Source organism: Eptesicus fuscus, chromosome 12 (assembly GCF_027574615.1).
Source record: "Eptesicus fuscus isolate TK198812 chromosome 12, DD_ASM_mEF_20220401, whole genome shotgun sequence".
Classification (NCBI taxonomy): Eukaryota; Metazoa; Chordata; class Mammalia; order Chiroptera; family Vespertilionidae; genus Eptesicus; species Eptesicus fuscus.
In genome coordinates, this window is record NC_072484.1 from 10,061,648 (window position 1) to 10,076,185 (window position 14,538).

Here is a 14,538-nt window from a genome sequence, read left to right on the forward strand (position 1 = left end):
CATCTTACCCCTTTGTGTGCTGAATAGTATTCCAATGTGTGGCTGACCACACTTTGCTTATGCACTTACCAGCTGATGGGCATTGGGGTTGTTTCTCCTTTTTGGATTAGGAATACTGCTGCTGAGGACATGTGTGTTCATGCTCTGCTGGTCTCACGTGGGCTCCCTCGCGTGACTGCCGGCACCTGGCAATTGGACCCGGGCTGAAGGGTCCAGGTGCTCCACGCACACGCCCGGCAGTGGCCTGGCTGTCGGCCGAGGGGCGGAGGTTCCCTTCCATAGGGGCCTCCACCTTCTGGCCCCGGCTCCCTCACCCCTGCTGGTCTTGAGGTTGCAAGAAAGTGAAAGCAAAGACAGGAAGTGCAGGGAGAAGGTCCCAAAGCTGGCGAACCATCCCTTCCAGCTCATTCTGTGGGTCAGAGCAAGTCACAGACCCGAATGGGTGGACATCCAGGCTCCACCCCTCACGGGAGAGCAGGGTCAGCCCGTTGCAGGGAACCATGGATCTGGGAAGGCATATTCATGGGGGCCCTTATGATAACGTCCCTCACAGCAGTCTCTCCGGAGCGCACCCTCGAGGTCCTTGTCCTGGAGCCCAAAGGGCAGCTCTGGGTTGTGCTTATCGATGGAGAGCCCTCGGGGGCCCCGAGTCTCCTCTCCGAACTGGACATCTCTGGTCTGGGCCGGGGGATGGAGGTGGAGAAGGCTGAGGAGATGTAGGTTGAATATGTTCTTTCCCCATTTTTCTTTGGTTTAATCTGGGGAGCGGGACCTCCTTTTTGCTTTGGTTAAGTCATGATTTCACTTTACTTTCTTGCTATTGTCTTGCTTCTCTTTCAACTCGGCTACCATGAAAAGTCCAGTTAGTCTTATTCGGAAAGCGCCTAAGGATGGAGCACGTCGATTCTAGAACAAGACTCCTTGAGTTGGGATCCGGGCCTGTCCACTGCTCGCCATGGATTTCGGGCAAGTGACTTCCCCTTCCTCTACTGCCGTCTCCTCCTCTCCAGCTCGGGACCGTGATGCCTGGGGCGGTGTGGGGGGAGGGAGGGAGGCAGTCAGTGGGAACCTCTCAGGACGGGTCACAGGACCGGCACCGCCCAGGCAGCGAGGAAGGAGCCGTAACAGGAAGGAGCCATAACAGGCCATTTGCACAAGGGTTGGGCCGTGGGGAGCGTCTGCCACAGCCGTTGCCCTGGGGAGGGGGCGGAGAAGAAGGGGGCTTTACTCCACAGCAGCTTGTGATCCCTCTTAGTGCGTCCAGTGCAGAGGGCAGCCTCCATGCGCAGTGGCTCCTGCTCAAAACGGCGTCTCACTCTGGCCCTGTTGCGAGGTATTTGTGCTTTTGGTATAAATTATAAATCTAAACATGTGCAGGGTTTGTTTTCCCCCCCAAAGCAGATTCCAACCAGCATGAACCCGGCCAAGCCAAATACATTGTACGCTTCAGCCCATTGTCTCCGGCCCCACGCACGCGGTCGAGTGGTAGAGAACCGCTTTGAAGGGGACGCCCATTAGCGCTCCCAGCATCAGGGTCCAATTGAGGCGGCGCATATTTTGAAGAGTTTCCTAGAAATTTGTGGCGAAGAAAGACCGGCGTGGGGTGGGGGCGCAAAGGGCTCTTATCAAATTATACAGGATGCATCTCGGGGGTGGGGGTGGGGGTGTTGTCATCAAAGCACAGAAGGAGGAGGATCGCAGAATTCCTCAGCGGGGGAAGTCATCCCGGGAATGCAAAGCTTGCTCTCCGTGTTATGTTTGTAAGGAAACGACTGTCACCAAGCGGAGAATGTCAGGTCCTCCGAGAAACCCCCTGAGCATTCACGTGCAGGAAACTATTTACTTAACTGGGGCTGGTTCTGAAAATATTTGACTCCGGAGGGCCCCGAGGGAGGGTGGACGGCGTCTGGATTTTCTTTCAGGTCAGGACGAGGCCTCTAATAGTCCCTCCAACTGATAAGGTTGCAGGGCAGGTTTGTTCTCTGCTGAATCGAGGTTTATGGCCCCGGCTGGCCGAGGCCAGAGCGGGAGCCTGTCACCCCAGACGCCGCCCCAGCTCACCAGAGCGCACGTCTATCTGATGCGTGAGCGGAGGTGCCGGCAGAGGCTGTGGGCCGGGTGAGAGTGCAGGGGAGAGAAGCCTGGAAGGATGGAGGGTGATGTTTATCTCCAGGAAGAATCCAGCACCCTGACGCTCCTGTCAGTGCTGAGGGCCGACAGGGTGGGTAGCAGCGGAGAATTCTGCCACCGTCTGCAGGAGGATGATGGATTGTGCCAAGTGGGGTGGGTTTGGGAGACTGTGCCTCCTGTTAAAAGCACCCCACACCTCCCTCACCCCCTTCCCAAGCAGGAGACAGGGAGGGGACTGCGTGGGACTAGACAGCGAGGCTCTGGCCCCACAGGGCGGGCGGCAAAGGCTGTGGGACTGGCCTTCCCCTGAGGGCCTGAGAGTAGAGGTGTTCTAGAAAGATCACGTAACCTTTCTGTTTCCTCATCCTTCCCTGGTGACACACTTCCCTGGGGCTTCCCCTCCATTCTCAAAGGCGGAGGCCCCTCCCCTCTGCTCTGACGACAGCACTTACCACCTGGGCTGCGGTGCAGATGGCCCGGCACGCCTGTCCACACGGAACACTTCCTCTCTACTCATCTCTGTCGCCAAACACCCAGCCTGGCCGTGGGGGACGATGACACCTGCCCTGCTCACCTCACGAGGGAACATGGGCAGAGATGGGAAGTCGTTTGGAAGTGTGGCCGGAGGGGCCGCCGTGGTGAGTGTGGCCGCTCAGGGCCCAGAGAGGTCACCTGGAGTCGTCACAGATCCACCTCGTTGCCAGGCGCCTCTCCGCCTGAAGTGCCAGCAGCTCAGCCGCCACCTGGCCAAATTCATTTGCCACCTGGGCTCTTACGTACTTAATATTTCTCTTTAAATTGATTTCCTTTGTCTGCTAGCTTTTTGTTTGGACAAATTCCTAACCTGCTGGGAAGTTGAGATAATAGCGCCACGAACAGCCAAATATCTCTCACCTAGATTCACTAATTGTTAATATTGTTGCCACATTTGCTTTCTCTCTCTATTTCTCTCCATATATACATTAAACAACAACAACATGGGCCCTAGCCAGTTTGGCTCAGTGGATAGAGCGTCGGCCTGCAGACTGAAGGATTCCGGGTTAGATTCTGGTCAAGGGTATGTATCTCGGTTGCGGGCTCCTCCTTGACCCAGGCCCTGGTTGGGGCGCCTGCAGGAGGCAACCAATCGACGTGTTTTTCTTACATAGATATTTCTCTTTGTCTTTCCCTCTCTCTCACACTCTCTCTAAATATCAATGGAAAAATATCCTCAGGTGAGGATTAAAAAAACAGAACAACAACATGGAATTATTTGTTTTCTAGGTCCGTTGAAATGTTTAAATAAACTTTCACTTTTAGAATCATTTTAGATTTAAAGAAAAGTTACAAAGAGTGTACAGAGAATTCTTACGTAACGTGTCTCCAGTTTCTCACTGTCTCCCTTACTGTTGACATCTTACATGTTATGGAGCATTTGTTACAATGAATGCACCAACATTGATACACTAGAGGCCAGGTGCACGAATTCCTGCACCAGTGGGGTCCCTCGGCCTGGCCTGTGGGATCAGGCCCAAACTGGCTCTCCAAAATCCCCCGAGGGGTCCCAGATTGCGGGAGGGCGCAGGACAGGCCGAGGGATCCCACCGGTGCACAGTTGGGGCCGGGGAGGGATGTGGGAGGTTGGCCAACCGGGGAGGGATTGCGGGAGGGCTCCAGGGCATGTCTGGCCCATCTCGCTCAGTCCCGATCTACTGGACCCCAGCAGTAAGCTAACCAATTGGTTGGAGCTTCTGCTCCCTGGTGGTCAGTGCACATCATAGCAACTGGTCGACTGGTCAACTGTCTGCCCTCTGGTGGTCAGTGCACATTAGAGCGAGCGGTTGAGCGGCCTTAGCATATCGTTAGCATATTACTCTTTGATTGGTTGAATGGACGAAGGGACAGACACTTAGCATATTAGACTTTCGTTATATAGGATTATCATGAACTAAACTCCACGTTTTGTTAGTTTTTCCTTATCTGGTAAAGCCACTTTTAAACTTCAAAAATGTAAAGATTGGAAAGTGTCCATGGGAAACCACAATTCTAGCTGGAGGCTGTTGGCCGCTGAGTGAAGAAAGCCTGAGGCCAGCTTTCTCTTGGTTAAAAAAGGCAGGTTAGTAAATGGTGATGTTCCAGGCAGAGGCCAGATGGAATTGGAAGAGCATTGTCCCAGGTTTAACATGACTCTCCCACTATATCTGGTGCCCAGCCTGTGTGTCACTAAGTCCTGTCGGGTACCACCCAGTGTGAGCCTGGGAACCTGCACAGTCTGGCTATGTGAGGCCTCCAGACGGCTGGAAACCCCACGTCCACGACGACTGAGTTCCAAACCTGGGGCTTTCTTCTGCCCTGGAGGATGGGGGCGGGGCGGGGGCTGCCCTTACTAGCTCAGGGCTATGGGGAATGTCATTTGTCTTCTCCACAGCAACTCCCCCGGATAAAGCCGCCTCTTGACAAGGGAAGAACACAAGAGAACGTGCCGGAGAATTCCACCCATAGCGCATGAGAATGCACCCTGGGTAGGATACAAGGTCCGCGGGCCCCTCCTGTCTGTGAGTCGTGGTCCTCCGTGCAGCCAGCCAGGGGGAGAAACGTGGCTCAATCGATACCGTGCTTTCTCAGTAGCCCTTTGTCTGCACTTGTTCAAATGTATTCCTTTAAAGCGCCTCAAAAAGGTTTTCATGTTTTATAAGTTAGAGTAGGTGACACGGTTTCCTGAGACGAAGTCATCCCTCTCCAGTCCTCTCCTTTCAAGTGCGGATCTGCTGCCCTGGCCAGGAGGCCTGGCCCGCTGCGGGAGAACTGGACAGCTCCCTGCTCTTAAGGAATTTCACTCTGATAAGTCACTGTTGGCTCAAGGGGTCCCAACATCTAACCCGAGGTGATCCGACTGGAGCGTTCGCAGAATGTCTGGGTTCACGCCTTAGGCCGGCTGTTTATTTCTCCGCTGACAGGGTGCAGAATCCTTTGAGTTGGTCCAAGGAGGCAAATGGGGGCGGGGGAGAGATGAGGTTTTCTCCTTGTGTGAGGTGCAGTGTCCCAGCGAAGGAAGCTGGTTGGGACGTGAGTAACAGGCAAATCCATTTTCATTCTTCGAAATGAAGCGATTACAGGTCGGAGCATCGCCCTGAAGCCTTTTGCCGCCCCCTCTCCCAGAGGTAATGACTCAGTTTGGTTTGTATTCTTCCAGACTATTTTCCTGGCTTCATACGTGTTTCCATAGTATTTCATTTTATGTGTGTGTGTGTGTGTGTGTGTGTGTGTGTGTGTGTAAGGGGGAGGGCCACACAATCAGGATTATAAAATGTTCCATTCTGACCCCCTTGTCCCTCAATAACACATCTTGGAGATGCATCTCTGTTGTTACAAACAGACACCCCTCAGTCTTCTTAAGCCACAGTACGACTCCTCCGCGCTCTATTGAACAGCCCTTATTTGATGGATCTCATTCCCAATCACTTCCTGTGATGAACCATTGTTTTCTAGCAAACCCCTCTGTGTGCGCCTCCCCGTGCACAAGCGCAAGTGACCTTTGGGTGCCCTCCGCTCACTTTCGGTTTTCAAAGCTCTTGCCCCGTTACCCTTCAGGGTATGCGTGTGTGGGGGAGTGGGGCGGGAGGTGTCAGTTTCTGTTCTGTGGGGCTGTTTAGCCCTGATTTCTTGTCTGCCGCGGCTGCAGGGTGGAAAGGAGCCAAGGCGAGGCAGAGAGAAATTCGTCTCTAGGTGTTAGAGGCTGGGAGGCCCTGCAGGGCCGGCCTCCGTCAATGGGGACTTTGTTCCTGGTTGCATCCCTGAGCAGAATCCAAAAGCAAGATGCATGAGGTGACCAAAGGAGCGTGGGACCCCACCCCTTGACTCAGAGACACCCCGTTTCTAGGAGTCTTACACGCACAAATGTAATAGGGGAGGGTGTGTGTGCGGGGCGGGGGTGGGGGGGGGGGGGGGCGGCGCAAACCCTGAAATAATTAGGTTGTAAAAAAAGGGAAAAGGTAATAAAAGAAGCTGACTACTAACTATAAAGATGTAAAGGGAAAAAGCCAAGCCAACTCGCATCCTAGGAGGTGGGGGAGGTGCAGAGGGGACGATGGGGTTTGGGGGAAACCCAGGACCGGAGGAAGGGGTGTGTGGAGGATCAGATCCCAGTCTGAGGAGGGGACTGATGGCAAAGAGGGAAGAAAGGAGGGAAAGGAGAAAGCGTGAGGAGAAGGTGGCAAGGTAAGGAGAGGAAGGAGGTGGGGGTGGGGGGGAGGGGAGAGGCTGCGTCCCTGTCTGTTTGTGATTAGCACGCAGCCCCGCAGAATGGAGTAAACAGAAACTTCTAGGCGTCCCCACACCCCCCTCCGAGGCGAAGCAGAAATCAGATGCTCCAGGATTAATCGCGGAGAGTTCAGGACACGACCACAAGCGCTGTGTGGACTTGAAACTTGCTGCCTTTTCCCAGTCCCCTTGCCAAGATGGGGGTGGGGGGGTGGGGCGTGAAGGGCTGGGGGCCCCGCCTGCTGGGGGCCACATGGAATTCTCCCAGGCAGCGCTCGGGGTGACACTGACGGGCAAATCGGCCGCGTCCAGAGCGGCAGGCGGCATCCGGGGGGCACGGGCCGCTGGGGGCGCCCCAGGCAGGCTTCCTGGAACCCCGGCTCCACAGCTGCCTGCACCCTGACACAGGCCAGATAAGAGCCGGCTGCGCTATCGGAGCCAGCAGCGCACAGTCGCAAAGACCTCGGGGACAGTGGCTCCTGGGCGGCGGCGGCGAGTCCTGCCGTGAATGGGAACCCGCTGGCTACAGCGATCAACCAGCTGCTCCCAGGAGGATGGTGACAGGGCGCTGAAGGTCCAGACCTGCTGATGGTGAGTGCGAAGTGGCTGCTCCAGGTGCGGCTGGCACGGGGACGGACCCTGGAGGGAGGGGAGGTGTGAGGAGGGCAGCAGGTCCTCACCCTCCGACCTGGAGCTCCCAAAGCCGGGAAGGGAGCCCGCGTGGAGCTGAGATGGCATTGCAGTGTCTCGCTGGGCGGCGCTGGGCAAGTCCTTCTCCCTCTCTGGGCCTCCGTTTGTCCATCTCTACAATGGAGTGGCTGAGTGAGGCGGTCTTTAAGGGGGTCTTGCTATGACTGCTACTTCTTGTGTGTCTGCTTGTGTACCAGGCACTGTGCTAGGCATTTTGAAACTTTAGCTTGGGGAATCCCCACAATCCCCCAGAGAGGAGGTATTGTTATTATTCTCTTCATTGTACGCTGAGCAAGCAGAGGCTCAGAGAGGGGGAATAACTTGCCCAAGGACACACAGCTGGTCCCTGGCAGAGATGAGAACCAGACCTCGGGTTTTCCGACTTGACTTTCACTAACGTTTCCACGGCCAGTATTCTGCGTTCTGAGTCTGTGATGATCACCCCAGGAAGCCGGGGTGGAGGAGGGAGCATTGTCGGGAGGAGGGAGGCAGAGACGTGGACAGAGGAAGAAGCAACCGGCTGAGCAGCCTTTAGCTCCTTGGATGTATGTCAGCCCCGGGAAGGGGCACCCTGTCCTGGGTGGGATGGGCAGGGCTCCTGGTGTGAATGAAGCGCGCCCGCCCGCCGGCCCGGGGTCATTTGCCGTGTTTGCTGCTCTGTTGTAGTGAGAGAAGAGGGTTAATCTGAGGCAGGGGTGGGGAGAGCTGGGTGTGGAAAGAGTGGCATATGTCTCTACTAGGTTTTGTTCCAGTTTTATTTTGCCTTTTCAAAAATGTGTTTCAAATCACTCCGGGCCCCCTCTGCTCCTCTGTAGAAACGGAATTGTGAAACACAAACAGTGCTTTCCACATGCACCGTCCCCCCCCCCCCCCCGCCCCCCCGCCCATCCCACATTAATATTATCACAGGCGATTTGCATATGCAGCCCAGCAGCTGTGGCCGGCAGCAGCCAAGAGATAAGAGATATGCAGCAGGGCCGTGGCAGGTGGGAAATCCCTCGGGTGGCAGGCATCTGGACAGAGTTGGAGGTCCTGGCACCCAGATGTGGCCTCCTGTTTTCTCTTCCCTGGAAAATTCCATCCCACAGCAGCTCTGCACTGACTCAGACCTCCTGTCCTTTCTGGCTCGGCCTCAGGCTCAAACCCAGACCGGAGTGGTCCCAGCTCCAGGGTGATTGGCTAGTCCCAGAAGCCCCCTCGGTCCCGGGCAAGCAAGGACCTTGGCACCTATGATGAGGCTATTTCCATCTCGGGTGGCTGTCTGGTGGGAACACTATCGCCGTGTGCTGTGGTACGTCTCTTCCCAACTTCATGGTTAGCGATGTCAGGTTGGTAGCCTGATACTGATGGTATTGGGAGTGTTTACATTTTGGGAATTGGCAAATGAGTATGATGCAGGGTTTGATTTGTTGTTTTGTTCATTGTCTAGATTTGAGAAGGTGAGGGAGAAAGAGTTAACCATGCAGATTAAACATAAAAGCCTGTTGCCTCTCTAGCTGTTACACTGGGAATAGCACCAAACATCGGGCAAGTTGCTCATTTCATTGAAAAAGGGGTTAAGCTCGACTGCTCTTTGTTGTATCACGGTGGTCTTACTCCTTAAGGTAAAATTAAATATCAGTCAACATTCCTGAGGAACTATGGTCGCTCATCCATTATATCCATAGGTTGACTACAGATGCAAGAATAGAGGGGGGGAAAAAAATCAATGAAAATGTTCTGTGTGAAACAATGGGTGATATGAAATTTACAAAAAGGGGTATTGTAAATTTTGTTTTTATTTGTAAATTGTGTGCTACACATCCTTTATGTCAATACAATGTATAATAATCCTAAGTATATGTATGTATGTATATGTGTGCGTGTGTATGTGCATATATAGTATTTGTATGTACACACATGTGTGCGCACACACACACACACACACAGACACACTTTCTCCTGGAGAGCTGTGGTTAACCCTTTACCCGCCCACCACTGGCCCACAGCATCTCAAAAGCCCTGGGGCGGAGCGTCCGCAGCCCTCACCCAGAAGGATTCAAACTCCAGACACTGGGCCTTGGAACCCTTCCCTCAACTTCCTCTTCTGAGCTGAACAGCCAAACTGCTCTCCCCGCTCTGATCTCTGGGATGGATGCAGGGGCTGGAATGGAAGCAGGGGCTGGGATGGAAGCAGGGGCTGGAATGGATGCAGGGGCTGGGATGGGTGCAGGGGCTGGGATGGGTGCAGGGGCTGGGATGGATGCAGGGGCTGGGATGGGTGCAGGGGCTGGGATGGGTGCAGGGGCTGGGATGGAAGCAGGGGCTGAGAAGGATGAAGGGGCTGGGATGGGTGCAGGGGCTGGGATAGATGCAGGGGCTGGGATGGATGCAGGGGCTGGGATGAATACAGGGGCTGGGATGGGTGCAGGGGCTGGGATGGATGCAGGGGCTGGGATGGATGCAGGGGCTGGGATAGATGCAGGGGCTGGGATGGATGCAGGGGCTGGGATGGGTGCAGGGGCTGGGATGGGTGCAGGGGCTGGGATGGGTGCAGGGGCTGGGATGGATGCAGGGGCTGGGATGGGTGCAGGGGCTGGAATGGGTGCAGGGGCTGGGATGGAAGCAGGGGCTGAGAAGGATGCAGGGGCTGGAATGGGTGCAGGGGCTGGAATGGGTGCAGGGGCTGGAATGGGTGCAGGGGCTGGAGTGGGTGCAGGGGTTGGTGGGGCAGGAGGAGTCGTCCCCACTGGTATCATCTCTGATGACCCCTCAGTGGCAGCTGCCCGCTCATTCCATCCCGCTTCGGGTCTTGCCCTGCCAGCCTGTATTTTCACGCAGAGCGACTGATTCTCTAACACAAACGGCATCTTGGCATGAGTAGAAGGAAGGGCTAAGCCAAAACTATAGGAAAGTTAAGACAACTTTCTATTTTTAGAAACTTTAGGAGCCAGGTGGGCTCTTTCCAGCTCTCCCAAGTCAGCAAGCACGAGAGGAAAATATTTCTCCTTTCCAAGTTCCGCCTCCCTGCTGTCCAGGCCAAGGAGGAGGCCCAGGTAGGGACACTGGCTAAGAGAAGTGTGTTGTGATGGCAGAGGGCAGCCACAGCAATTTTATTTCATTTTATTTTTAAAATAGATTTGTATTGATTTCAGAGAGGAAGGGAGATGGCGAGGGAGAGAGGGGTGGAAACATCAATGATGAGAGGTAAGCACTGATTGGCTGCCTCCTGCACACTCCTTAGTGGGGATCAAGCCTGCAACCCGGGCATGTGCCCTGATCGGGAATTGAACCGTAGGTCGATGCTGAGCCACGCCGGCCGGGCTATAGCAACTTCAAAAATAACTAAAAACGGGGTTTATTATCATTTTATTTTGTGTGGCAGGAAGGGCAATCCCGAGTTTAAATCTTCACTCCAGGTAATTAAGGGCCAGGTGTGCCTGTTCTCCCAGACCCGTGGTCGGCAAACTGCGGCTCACGAGCCACATGCGGCTCTTTGGCCCCTCGAGTGTGGCTCTTCCACAAAATACCACGGGCGGGCGCGCACCTACAGTGCGATTGAAACTTCGTGGCCCATGCGCAGAAGTCGGTTTTCGGCTCTCAAAAGAAATTTCAATCGTTGTACTGTTGATATTTGGCTCTGTTGACTAATGAGTTTGCCGACCACTGTCCCAGACCGTTCATTCACTCCTATTCATGGTTTTCAAAAGCGAGAACATTTCCCCTCCACTCTGCCTCTTCCTTTTTTCACTTGCCCACGTGTCCTGGGTGTTTTCCCTTTTATCCCACAAAGACCTAAACCATTCCTCTCCGTGCTGGCACGACACGAGCCCTTTTGATAACCACGTCTCGACTTGCTAGCCAGGTCTCCAACTTTCTCGATCCCAAAACACATGAGTAGAGCCTGGCTGCATCCACGCTTCAGTAAAAAGAATCTGACCGGCTCTACCCGCCACCTGTAACTGGACGCTGACCATGTCCTGTCACCGCCACTGCATCCGGCTGGCCCGCGTGGCCACCGTCTTTCTCTGGACCATGACAGCTGCCTCCTCACCGGGGCCCTCTGCTTCTCCCCCTGCCGCTCTGACAGTCGGCTCTCCACTTGCAGCCAGTCGGGTCCTGTTAGAAGGAAATCAGATCCTGTCCTTCCTCTGCTCAGGACACCATCGTCCTGGCTCCCACCTCGCCCAGAGTAAAAGGCAAAGTCCTCGCCATGGCAACAAGGTCCTGCAGGATCCGGAGCCCATCTCCCTCCCCCTGCCCCTCACTGCACCTGCTGTTTTCAGTTGTGCCAGGCACGGTCCTGCCTCGGGACCTTGGCCCTTGCTCTCCCCTCTGCCTGGGGCACTCACTGTCCAGATCTCCACTGGCTCACTCTGCACCACTTATCATCCATCATCCAATATACTACATTTTTTTTTCTTCAGTGTCCCCTAAAATGTAAGGTTCCTGAGGGCAGGGATTTTTTTTTTTGGATTGGGGACTGTTTTATTCAATGCTATAGCCCAGTGGTCGGCAAACTCATTAGTCAACAGAGCCAAATACCAACAGTACATCGATTGAAATTTCTTTTGAGAGCCGAAACCCGACTTCTGTGCATGGGCCACGAAGTTTCCATCGCACTGTACGTGCGCGCCCACACGTGGTATCTTGTGGAAGAGCCACACTCAAGGGGCCAAAGAGCCGCATGTGGCTCGCGAGCCGCAGTTTGCCGACCACTGCTATAGCCCATACTAGGCACTCAGTACATACTTGTGGACATATTTGCTTTGCTATGTTGCTAAGGGTGACAAGGCAGCCAGACGTTTTGGGAGAATCCTGAATTAGAGTCCTAGGGAGCCTCTAGCCGCGTGCCTGTATTTCACTCACGTATACACCACTCGCCCATCGAGTGGCCCTCAGTCGCACCGCAGTGGGAGTCAGTGTCTGTCTCAGGTGGGCTGGAGGGCTCTGGAAAGAGCACCCTCTTCCTCACCTGAGTCCCGATAAACCCAGGAGCCAGGCAGGTGATGGGACTTGGATTCTGTGGTGTCAGGCCCCCCACCCAGTGCTGCGGGAAGCCCTCCTCTGAGGCCCAGGCCCAGCATCGCCTCTCACCCTCACCCCACGGAGGGCGGGGAGACCCTGCAGGTGGAAGGGGGCACGCGATCCCTCCAAACACGCCATTGGACGCGTCCACCCACCAGGGACCAAAGAGGCTTGTTCCCGGTTAGCCGCAGAGGGAACAGCCTCAGGTCTTCTGCTCACTTATCCAGGGAGAGGGGTCCCTGTAGATCCCTGATCCCCAAATCCAGGACCGAGAGCTTTCCTTAAAACATGGACCTCAGGTCCATAATTGAACTAATCATCGTCTCATCACGAGACACTGAGAGGGGCGCCCGAATGGCCCCCTTTACCCTTCCCTCCAAGTCTCACCATATCCAGTTGTAAAATGAAAAACACCTGTACACCCTCCGCCCACTGAGAACTGGGAAGCTGACAGTACTTATGTGCATTCATGTCCTCCTCCCCTCGGCAGGAGCTGCCGTCCTGAATTTTGTGCGACCGCCTCTCTGCACCTCTAAAATGGCCGCGCTCCCCTTCCCACAAGCCTCATTCAGTGTTTTTTTTTTCTCCCCCCCCATGCCTATTGTTTCTCAGGGTGTGAGCCCATTCCTGAAATAGCCCTGGAGTTCGCTCTTCTTCGGCGGAAGCCTGCCAGGCAGTCCCCAGAGCTGGGCCGGGGGGTGGGGGGAGGGTCAACTCCACCAAACCAGTGTCTGGGGGGCCCCAGAGCCAGCTGCTATGCCTGGAGGAGGGAAGTGATGCCGGGCAAGGGGAGAGCCACGTCCACTCCGGGCTGCACTGGTTCGGGCCGCTGACCTACGCGAGCGTCTTTAGTGCAGAGCGGGCCGGCCTGGTTGAATGGTGAGCAGCACGGCCCCCTTTGGCCTCGCCTGGCTGAGGCCGCCGGCCGCACGCGGGTCGCCGCACACAACGTGTCTGGAATACCTATTCCGCAGGGTAATTCCCAGGGATAAAGCATGTTTATCCTTTTTGGGGGGGGAAAATTCCATTTCTGTTGCCAATTAGTTCTGCTTGAGAACAGCTTTTCTCAACACCAACATGTTGGCCGCCCGGCCTTGAGTTCTGTCGATGAGCTCAACGTGGGGAAAAACTGATTTTCCTTTCCTTCCTCCACCCCCACCGTGAAACCCGGCTGCTGGTGATGAAAGGGGTCCTGCGGATCGTTTCGTTTTCCTTGTCCTGGCTCCAGGAAAGGCTATAAAATTAATCAATGGGCCCGCTGGCCATAACGGGGTGGAGAGAGAAACTGGCTACCACAGCGTCTGAGTTATCACAATCCGTTTGTCAGGCCGGCGCAGGACGGGAGCGCGAAGGTTGTCCGCGTGTTTCTCTTCTTTCGCAGATGCTGGGGTGCTCCCGGCGGAGGGGCGAGGCCATGTGGCAGGGTGGTCCTGAGCGTGGCTCTGACACCCACTGCCTGACCCAAATCCCCGCTGCCCCGTTTACTTACAGCCAGCGGTCCTGGCGCCAGGGACTCGACCTCCCCACACCTCAGCTTCCTCATTTTAAAGTGATGATCACGGTCCCGCCCCTGAGGTTGATGTAAGGATTAATGCGCGTGGATGAGGCCCTGCCCGTGTGCATGTGAAGTTCTTCCCAGATGTCAGCTGGTGGTGTTCTCACGTCCCTCCCACTCTTCCTCGCCTGACCCTTGAGTGGCATGTGGCTGTGCCTGAGTGTCTTCATCCAGGCTCCTGCTGACGGACGTGAGATTGGGTCCAGTCTTTTGTGATCGCAAATAAATGCTGCATTGAACAACCTGTGCTTTGTGTACCCAGCCCTCCCCTAAGGTATGCGAGCCCCACGATAACCTTGGCTCTGGACCTTCCTTCCTGAGGCCCGAGGAACGAAGCGGAGAGAGGTGCACCGGGCGCAGGGCCAGCCCTGCCTGGCATGCAGACAGGCCTGTGTGGTGGGGGCGGGCGGGGTGGGAGGCAGGACAGATTCCTCCTGCGTCCCTTGGGGGAATGAGGTGCCAGGGGCTACGTTTCAGAAGGATGGGGCTGGGGCCTTCCAGCTCCCAGGTTCCTGGCAAATGCCCTCAGGTGTCTGCAGAGAGGAACTCTGTGCCTGGCAGGTTCTGCCCATCCTTTGTGATCCCCTTCCTCCAGGAAGCCCCCCTAGGATCTCTTCCCCAACACCCTTGGCTGTCTGCATGGATTTAGCACCCATGGTATCCAGCCCCATTTTGAAAAGGGTGGGGGCAAAACCTTAGATGTGGAGTCAGGAAGGCCAGCTTTTGCTCCTGGCTTATTCGTGCCACCATCCTTGTCACCGCCTGGGCCTCGATTCATCTATACGAACAGGATAATAATGACGATGGCTTCTTAGGAAGGTTTTATGAGGTCTCAGCGACATAAGGCGTATGGATTGTTTGACCTGGTGTCGGGCATTAGGAATACAAGCTTGCGTGAGGAATGTCATATCTATGGG

General features: G+C 55.2%; 1 long non-coding RNA gene across 1 annotated transcript; it reads left to right on the plus strand.

The window, feature by feature from the left end:
• The first annotated feature begins 6,221 nt into the window (after positions 1-6,221).
• On the plus strand, positions 6,222-13,857 carry LOC129150922 (uncharacterized). Its single transcript, XR_008557734.1, has 3 exons — positions 6,222-6,327; positions 6,778-6,960; positions 13,558-13,857. It is a non-coding gene; the product is annotated as an uncharacterized LOC129150922 (long non-coding RNA).
• The last annotated feature ends 681 nt before the right edge of the window (positions 13,858-14,538 follow it).